Source organism: Myotis nattereri (genome assembly GCF_964212035.1).
Source record: "Myotis nattereri genome assembly, chromosome: 18".
In the NCBI taxonomy this organism is placed as follows: domain Eukaryota; kingdom Metazoa; phylum Chordata; class Mammalia; order Chiroptera; family Vespertilionidae; genus Myotis; species Myotis nattereri.
In genome coordinates, this window is record NC_138093.1 from 36,872,723 (window position 1) to 36,883,124 (window position 10,402).

Here is a 10,402-nt window from a genome sequence, read left to right on the forward strand (position 1 = left end):
TTGGCGGTTTTCCTCTCCTTGGCCTTATCTCAGCATCTGACACCCAGTCCAGGGCCCATGCTGGTCTCACGCGTAGGTGGGAAGCTGGTGTCAGCCAAGTGGAGGTGAGTCCAGGCACCGCAGTGCTGGCCCGAGGACCTGGGATGGGCCGGAGGTGGGGATGAGGTTTTGAAGGGAGCGGGGGGGGGGGGGGGGGCCTGTAGATTCCTTAATGTCTTTTTCCTTGGCCCGGGGGATATCTATCCAGTGGGAATGTGGCCAGGTTGGGGGAGGGGTGGAGGGTGGGGGTGTACGTGACCAGCCATGGGGCTCTCTCTGTCCCTTCTCTGGAGATTCAGTTCCTCTTTCCTTGGGTGGAGGGCACCTCTATCAGGCGATGTTGCTCTTCTGGCCGGTGTCCTCTCCTCCTTCCTTCCTCTTCACTCTGGATCCAGGGTCTCCAGCTGCAGGCATCCTCCCGTAGTCCCCACTTCTGCTCCCACCCCCCTATCCCTTCCCCACACCCCTACTGTCTCCCTGGTGCCCACAATCTTTCTCCTTGGTCCTGAATTTCTTCGTTCCTCGTACTCTCTCCCTGCTTCTGCCCCGTGCCTGGTCTCTCAGGCTGTAAGGATGAGAGAGGGTTTGAAGAAAGAGGGAAGGCAGCAAATACTTCGAGTGAAATAATTTATGCATGTAAATGTTTGTGTGGTAAGCCCTCCTTTATTTTAGAAGGACGTGAAGGTGGTGTTTGAGAGTTCAAGTGTTCCAGAAAAAGAGGGGAGAAAAGTAACCTTCCCCGCGCCCTTGCAACTGAATATTTACAGTCTGATTCCTGTTGTGTTTAGACTGCACTGAGGACAAAGCCATTTCCCCACGCCCACCCCCCACCCAATGTCCTCGGCTCTGGAGGAAGGAAAAGGGGAGAAAAGCAGCAGGCACCGTGTCAGTTGACTGTTGAGCCCGGTCTTCTCTTCACAGAGCCTCTCTTTCGGGCTCTCACCCCATCTCCCAGATAAGGAAACAAGGCCCAAGTGGGTGGGCAGGTTGCCCAAGGTCTCTCAGCTGTACGCGGCGGAGCCAGGGCGCAAACCCTGCTGGTCTGGCTCCAGGATCAGCCCCTGCTTTCCTTCCTCACTGTGTTGCCCAGGCAGGCCACCCATGGGGGAGCTTGTAGGCTGTCCTAGACGGAATTACTGGCTGTGAACAGCCTAGAACCGTGGTCGGCAAACTGCGGCTCGCGAGCCACATGTGGCTCTTTGGCCCCTTGAGTGTGGCTCTTCCTAAGCCTCAGGAGTACCCTAATTAAGTTAATAACAATGTACCTACCTATATAGTTTCAGTTTAAAAAATTTGGCCTTCAAAAGAAATTTCAATCGTTGTACTGTTGATATTTGGCTCTGTTGACTAATGAGTTTGCCGACCACTGGGAATCCGCGCTTTTCTGAGAACTGAGCGGGCATCCCAGAATTCTCGTCACAGGCCATTGGTACCCCTAAAATAGGAGCAGAAGCTGCACAGGGCAAAGGAGGCAGGCCCAGAGGAAGGAGGTGGGGGCCCCTGTCCTGAAGAATTCCCAGGATGTGTGTAGCATGGAGTTCAGAAAAAACATGAGCAAAATAAACCATCACCAACAAAAAATCATGTACACAACACAAACTCTTCTGCAGCAGTGTGGCAGCCCCATCACTTTTGTTCATTCCACATGTGTGGCCCTCCTACCCGCATCCCACTACACTCTCAGCATCTCTGATTCCTGTGTTCAGTAGGGCAGGTTCCTAAATGCATTCAAGGAGGGAGGGAAGAAGGGAGGGAGGGAGGGAAGGAAGGAGGGAGGAAGGGAGAGAGGGAGGAAAAGAGGGAGGGAGGGAAGGATGGAAGGAGGGAGGGAGGGAGTGGGGGAGGGAGGGAGGGAGAGGAGAGTCAGGAGTCAGTCTTTCTTCTCACACAGGAGACATGCTCAAGTGAGTCCAGCCTTTTCATTTTAACCAAATGGCTCCTCTGGGTCTTGTCTCCCAGACTCATCCCGTCTAAATGTGCTTATTCATCAAAGAGTCAAAATTCCAGCCCCTCCCGCCTCAGCCAGAGTGTGGAGCACGTCAGGCGGCCAGCAGAGTGGGGCCTGCCTGACCAGCCCCCAGGAAGGCTCCGCGGCCCAGTGGGGTGAGGAGGAGCGCGGGACCCAGGCCAACCCAGGGTTGCTGGGCTCGGCTCCCAGCTCCTCTCCTGGCGCGGAGCTCCTGGCTCCAGGCTCCTGGCCCCTAACCAGCAATCCATGGTTCATTCTGAGGCGTCTCTGGGAGTGGCAACCCAGTAGGAAGAGTCACGCAGCCAGAGGTGGGGTTAGGATTGGGCTGATAATCTAGATACCTGCTATTCCTCAGGCACCTTCAGCTTCTTAAACCTCCTCCATTGCTCTCACCTGTGGGGCAGTGAGCCCGAGCAGATGAGAGTGAAGTGAGAGATCGGGGATGGTATAGAACAGTGGTTCTCAACCGTGGCTTCACATTAGAATCGACTGGGAATCTTTTTAAAATCCTGATTTCTGGGCCTCATCCTCCGGAAAGTCTGTTTCTTTGTTATGGGGTGGGGTCACAACATGAGTAACAAAGAAACAGACTTTCCGGAGGATGAGGCCCAGAAATCAGGATTTTAAAAAGATTCCCAGGCGATTCTAATGTGCAGCCAAGGTTGAGAACCACTGGTATAGAAGGAAGACCCCAAAGATGCCATCAGGTAGAGAGGAAGAAGGGAAGGGCTCAGGGGAGAAGTTGGGAGAGGCAGTGAGGGGAGGAATGGGCACCCTCCCATCCTCACAATTTTGAACCAAGATTTGCTGAGAAGGGACAGGCTGCTTTTTTACTTATTTATCCAATTTTGGAAGCCCCATTTAAGAAAAACAATACAAAATCATTGATATTAAATTGATGACAGGAGTAAACATTTATTTAGAGTACTAAATCACAACGAATTATAAAAATTTAAAAACCTGGAAAATACGATAGACATAATATCTAGAAGAGATAGAGTTGTATGAATTTGCTCTCAAATAGTTCACCCTTACCTTTTTTGGCTGTTTATTCTTTGTCTCTTCAAGTGACAATGGCTTTAAAATATTACTTTATTTAGAAAGAACAGAATGATAATTCAGTCTTTCCTCTGGTGCGGATGGATCAATACCTTTATTATGATGATGCATTTGAATGTTGCATTTTATAGCTTGTGGTTGGTAAAATCATATCAGTTTTTATGATGCCAAATTGGGAACATCTGTGCTAAATTTCTTTCTTATATGAGTTGTAGGATTTCAAGGCATTGTTCAGTAATTAGTCTTAAATGTTCTTTGAATTGGTGACACTCATTAACCAGATTTCCCTCACTTTTGTGTAATAATATGAGTTTTATGCAATATTCATCAATGTCGAATTTTTATGTCAAATGGAGAAATTTAATATTTTCCCTATGTGTTCATATTATTTCCTTCTCCTTGTTAATTGGGTTGTCAAACAATCCACGTGCTTATTATATTTAAAATTTGTATATTCCTCTTGCCTCTTTTGATAGAATCTGAATTTTTTTTTACAATGTGCTTCTCAATTTAAAAATAATTTCTACCGATTTCATGGTTTATTTTTTATCACTTGTTTCATAAATCCATAATTTTTAAAAATTGATTTTAGAGAAAGAGAGGAAGGGAGAGGGAGAGAGAAAAAAACACATCAATGTGAGAGAGAAACATCTATTGCTACCTCCTGCACGTGCCTGACTGGGGATCGAACCCTCAACCTGGGTATGTGCCCTGACTGGAAATTTAACTGGTGAAAGGTGCCCAGGGTGATGCTCAACCAATAGAGCCACAGCAGCCAGGAATAAATCCATTGTTTTTTAAATTGAGATTATAATGAACAATATCATATTAGTTTCAGGTGTACAGCATAATTATTTGATATATTTTTTTTAATATTTTTTATTGATTAAGATATTACATATGTGTACCCTCTACCCCCCCTCTCCCCGCTCACCCCCTCACCCCCCCGTTGTCCGTGTCCATTGGTTAGGCCTATATGCTTGCATATAAGTCCTTTGGTTGATCTTTCCCCCTTGCCCCCACCCTCCCCTACCTTCCCTCCAAGGCCCGACAGTCCAATTAATGCCTCTCCGTCTCTGGATCAGTCCTTGTTCATCAGTTTATGTTCATTATATTCCACAAATAAGTGAGATCTTGTGGTATTTATCCGCTCTCCAGTTCCATCCATGCTGTGGCAAATGGTAAGAGTTCCTTTTTCTTCTTCCTCTTCTTAAAGAATACCTTTCAGCATTTCATATAATGCTGGTTTGGTGGTGATGAACTCCTTTAGCTTTTTCTTATCCGTGAAGCTCTTTATCTGACCTTCCATTCTGAATGATAGCTTTGCTGGATAAAGTAATCTTGGTTGCAGGTTCTTGCTATTCATCTCTTTGAATATTTCTTGCCACTCTCTTCTGGCCTGCATGGTTTCTGTTGAGAAATCAGCTGACAGTCGTATGGGTACTCCCTTGTAGGTAACTGACTGTCTTTCTCTTGCTGCTTTTAAGATTCTCTCTTTATCTTTTGCTCTTGGCATTTTAATTATGATGTGTCTTGGTGTGGTCCTCTTTGGATTCCTTTTGTTTGGGGTTCTCTGCGCTTCCTGGACTTGTAAGTCCATTTCTTTCACCAGGTGGGGGAAGTTTTCTGTCATTATTTCTTCAAAAAGGTTTTCAATATCTTGCCCTCTCTCTCCTTCTGGTACCCCTATAATTCTGATGTTGGTACGCTTGAAGTTGTCCCAGAGGTTCCTTACACTAGCTTCATATTTTTTGAATCTCTTTTCTTTTTTCTTTTTCAGTTGGGTATTTTTTGTTTCTTTGCATTTCAAATCTTTGACTTGATTCTTGGGATCCTCTTATCTGCTGTTGGAGCTCTGTAAAGTATTCTTTATTTCAGTCAGTGTATGCATAATTTCTAATTGGTCCTTTTTCATGACCTCCATGGTCTCACCATACTCCTTGAGGGATTCATTAAATTTATCGGCGGTTTCCATAAAATTCTTGACAAACCTTATAAACGTGGCCTTGAACTCTATATCCAGTCGTCTGGCCTCCTCCGTTTCTGCCAATTGTGACCTGTTTCTTTGTCTCCGCATTTTGGCTGCTTCCCTGTGTTGATAGAGTATCCCTGCTCGCCAGGTGTCCTGTAGGGCCCAGTGGCTCAGCCTCCCCAGTTACCTGGGGTGGACACTCTTGGTGCACTCTTGGTGCCTCGCTTGTTGTAGGATCACTGGGAGGAATTGACCTCCAGGCCAATTGGCTGTGGGAAGCAGCTGTGTCTGAAGTGGGAGAATGGTCCCCCTCTGACCACTGGGTACAGTGGCTCCTGGATCTAAGGAGGTGCTAATTCAGCCCCTGCCTGAGGCCACACAGCAGGAACTACGAAGAGGCTCAGCTGTGAAGCAATGCAAGCTGCGGGGCCTTGGGCCTTCTCTTGGAAGTTCCGGGTCTGGCTGGCCCGGCTGCAGTTAGGTAATTATCAGGTTGCAAAGTTCTGGGGCATTCACATGCAAAAGCCTCTGCCGCACCCCGGGTGGGGCGGGGTCTCAGGGAGTCAAAGGGCGTAGAAAGAAGCAATGGCTGATTCTCCGCGCCCGGAGTCGCGCGTCTCAGTGTCCCAGCAATGGCTGCAAGCACCTCCGAGGGAAATCTGCCCCCAAGTTCGCCCGCTGCCGCCTGAGAGAGCAGCCTCTCCCCGTATGAGACCTGGGTCCCCAGAGACTTCCCGGAGCCGGAGTTCAGAGCAGTCGGGAGCTTGTGATTCAAAAAGACAGCCGCGTCCTCAGGTGCCACCCCCTTTCCGCGCGCGCGAGCCGCAGCGTACCTCTGCACTCAGCCTCCGCAGCTCCTCTGGCTCTGAGCGTGCTTTTCTTTTCTTCTAGTTGTAGAAATTACACTCAGCCAGCCTTCCTGTTGTTTTGGACGATGTTTGCTCCGTCCTTTGGGCTAATTTTCAATTGTTGTGTGGGGCGACTATTTCCCGGTGTTTATCTATGCCGCCATCTTAGTTTCTCAATTATTTGATATTTTTATGTATATCGCAAAGTAATCACCACAATAAGTCTAGTTAACATCTGTCACCATACACAGTTACTCTCGGCACTTTTCAGATGACATCCCAGTATTGTTAACTAGAGTCAGCGTCTGTACACTATATCCTGAGGACTTACACCGAGTGGCCAGATTATTATGGCCACCCCATCAGTACTGCGTTGGGTCACTGTTTGCCTTCAATACTGGGGCGATTCTTCCTGGCATTGACTCCACGAGATGTTGAAAGGTGATGCGAGGAATCGGACACCATGCCTGATGAATAGCACTGTCCAGTTCTGTGAGGTTTGATGGTTGTGGAACCAGCTGCCTGATGGCTCTTTTAACTTCGTCCCACAAATGCTCAATTGGAGTGAGATCTGGTGATTGGGGGGGCCACCTGAGCAAGGTAAAGTCTCCCTCATGCTCTTGAAACCACTCCTGCACAATACGAGCACCGTGGCATGGCGCATTGTCTTGTTGGAAGAAGCCGTCTCCATTGGGATACGCCATCAACATGATAGGATGAACTTGGTCAGCAGCGATACTTAGGTATGTTGTGCTATTCAGACGTTGTTCCACACGAATTAAAGGGCCCAAATCATGCCAGAAAAACATGCCCCAAACCATAACACTGCCCCCACCAGCTTGAAGGGTTGTACTCATGCATGTGGGGTGCATGCTTTCATGCTGTTTTCACCAAATTCTCACTCTGCCATCTGCATGATGCAACTGGAAGTGTGATTCATCGGACCACATGACTTTTTTCCAATGCTCGACTGTCCAATCCTTGTGTTCCTGTGTGAATTGGAGACGTTTTATCTTGGTAACTGCAGACAGCAAAGGTGTTCGAACAGGCCTTCGGCTCCCATATCCCATATGATGCAGTGTATGGCTAATATGCCTAAAACGTCAGGTGGTCATAAAAATCTGTCCACTCAGTGTTATATAAGTCCCATGTTCAAAGGCTGCCAAATCGCGTTGTTTGCCCATATCTTCAGGAAAAAACCATTTCTACTGTCATGGTAAACAACCTGCTTCCCTATTTATTATGATCTGGCCCTCTAGCAACTTCAGCTCAAAATTATAGCTACTTTGCCTACAAACGTCAGGTGGTCATAATAATCTGCTACTCAGTGTGTATATATATGATAAAATAAAAATGGAGGAAGGGGATCATGAGTCAAGGAATATACGAGGCCTTTAGACCAGCGGTTCTCAACCTGTGGGTCGCGACCCCTTTGGGGGTCGAACGACCCTTTTACAGGGGTCGCCTAAGACCATCGGAAAACACACATATAATTACATATTGTTTTTGTGATTAATCACTATGCTTTAATTATGTTCAATTTGTAACAATGAAAATACATCCTGCATATCAGATATTTACATTATGATTCATAACAGTAGCAAAATTACAGTTATGAAGTAGCAACGAAAATAATTTTATGATTGGGGGTCACCACAACATGAGGAACTGTATTAAAGGGTCGAGGCATTAGGAAGGTTGAGAACCACTGCTTTAGACTGTGAAAGGATTGACTCTCGAGCCTCTGGAAGGAATGCAAACCTACTGACACCTCACTTTATCCCAGTGAGACCTGTGTCCACCTCCAGAACCATAAGATAATAAATCTGTGTTGTTTTAAGCTACTACATGTGTGTGATTTGTTACAGCAGCAAAAACTAATACACAAAGCTGGGATAGTTTTTAAGTGGAAAGATCATCTCATTATATATAGAAAAATTCAAGTTTTAAAAATATTCTAAGTGTTTAAAATACTCAAGTGTTTAAAATACTCGACCTATGAAAGGAATGCTGTTGGAAAAACAGAACTAGTCAACAAGTTTAGGTCCTCAAAGGCATTGTTTTCTCTGCTGAGAGGTGTAATATGTTTATCATTATATATTTACAGGTCTTCTTCCTGGCCAGAGAGAACTTCGGTTATGACCCAGCATTATTAGAACAGAATCCCCACTTCTGATTTGGCACAATGGAGGGCTAGAGTTTTTTTGTTTTGTTTTTTCACAAACTGGCTTCTGGTTTTGCTTATTTCAATCTTGTTTTTCCTTCACTCTGCAAGTACTTTTGGTGTTGAGCGCTGGAGCACATGTTCCATGGGGAATGTGGCCAGCACTTTTGTGTCCTGACATCAGATGAAGTGGAGCAGGAGGAGTGCCCCCGGCAGCCATTCCTACCCCAGGACAGCGGGCAGTGATGTCGCAACACATGTGAGTGATGGAGAACCACACAAACATGTTTCACTGAATCCAAAATAAATGTACCCCCAACTTACCTTTTCAAATTTACAAAAATACATGGCCAAGGAGACACATGGCTAAGAGCCCTCATATTAGCTTTGCAAGGGGTTCATGCACACGAGAGGCCTAAGCTTAAGCAAGGACAGCTTTAAATAAATGCAAACAAAGCCCTGGTAGGTGATTTCCTTACACTGCACTTTGTCATCCCCTCCTTCCTGCCTCAACACCTCTCCTTCAGAGACGCAGCCTGGGTTGAGAAAAGAACACCAGCTTTTAGCTTAGACAGCTATCTCCCTCGGCCTCAGTTTACCTTTTTGGCGGTGGGGATAATAACTACCCCATAGAGATGTGGCTGTGAAAAGACGGTGGAAAACTCAGGAGAAGCATCCAGTCCGCGGTAGGCTGGTTGCTTCCTCTTCCTGCCTCTCTGGGCTGCAGAGAAAAGGGGGTGATGCTGCCAAGGCTGGGAAGGGAAGGGTGCCAGGAACAGAAAAGCCCTTCCCTCACCCCCAAGCCCTGAGGGCTGTGCTCCCTCTTTTCGGTTCCGCCCTGTGGAGTAGCTACTTTTGCCTCCCCCTCCCTCTGATCCCTCCTCCAACACTTGCTGTTCTCCAACCCCCTCTATCTTGTCCCTTTGAAGGTTCCCCAACGAGATAAGGCTGAGAAGTCTAGGGAAGGAATGTAAAGCCTGTTGGAGTAAGTCCTTTTAAAAGCAGCTGAAGGTGACCCCATATCTCCCTTCCTCCATTCCCCTGGGGCTGGTGAAGGGCCCTCAATGCCCCTGGCTCTGCAGCTAATGATAAGGATGCAGTGATTGGCTTTGAAAAGTCAAGTTGAAGTAAGCTTCAGAAAGGTCAGCTGTGAGGTTTGCTTCCTCATCAGGGTGAGGAAGCAGCTCACAGAATCCCGGTCACCACTTCTTTTTGGCCTAAGAGTTCAAGCCAATCAGCACGGGAGGGAAAAATGTCCTGGCTCCAGTAGGAACACTTTGCTGAGGGTTGTGGCCAGCAGGCTGTGGGGGTCAGTTCCATTTTGTCCCTGCAGGTTGGGAGGCAGAGGGGCTCATCCAAACTGGTAAACTCATAAAACTCCCAAAAACCACTCCAGAAGAGTCTATACAAACTGGGAAATGTTAAAGGGCAGACTCCCTAAAGCCCGTTCCACAGATTTCGATTCAGATAGTCCAGTGATGGCGAACCTATGACACCTCTGACACGTGAACTCATTTTTTTGGTTGAGTTTTCTTTGTTAAATGGCATTTAAATATATAAAATAAATATCAAAAATGTAAGTCTTTGTTTTACTATGGTTGCAAATATCAAAACATTTCTATATGCGACACAGCACCAGAGTTAAGTTAGGGTTTTTCAAAATGCTGACACGCTGAGCTCAAAAGGTTCGCCATCACTGATGATAGTCTATTAATAAGCTCTCCCAGGTGGTTCTGAGCTGGAGGTCTGAGGTCCACATTTTGTTGTTGTTAATCCTCACCTGAGGATATATATATTTTTTCCCATTGATTTTTAGAGGGAGTGGAACGGATTGGTTGCCTCCTGCATGCGCCCCGGGCAGGGGGTCAAGACTGCAGCTGAGACTGCAATTCTCGACCAGAATTGAACCGGGACCCTTCAGTCTACCGGCAGAAGCTCTATCCACTGAGCCAAACCGGCCAGGGCTGAGCTCACATTTTAAGGAGCTACTCTGTAGTGACATACACATCCTCCTGGCTTTGGCCTAACCCAGATTCTCCTGCTGGGAAATTGGTTCCTTCTGATCCTGCTTGCTTCTTGCAGACTAAACTCTCATCAGGGTTTGGCTTGGCACCTCCCTGGGGCAACCATGGTAACCACGGTAAACTTAGTGGGGTGTCTGGGGAAAACCGTGACCCTGGGCCTGGCTCTTGGAGGGGCTGCTGGCAGTTGGACCCTGAGGGCCCATGCTATTCCCTTGAGGGTTCAGGTCCTGCCTCAAGAATTCAGCCAAGGCCAAAGCGAGGAGCGGGACGCGCGCCAGGGCGGGCCAGCCTTTCAGAGCCAGGCTCCAGCTCCAGCGCCGGCCCGAC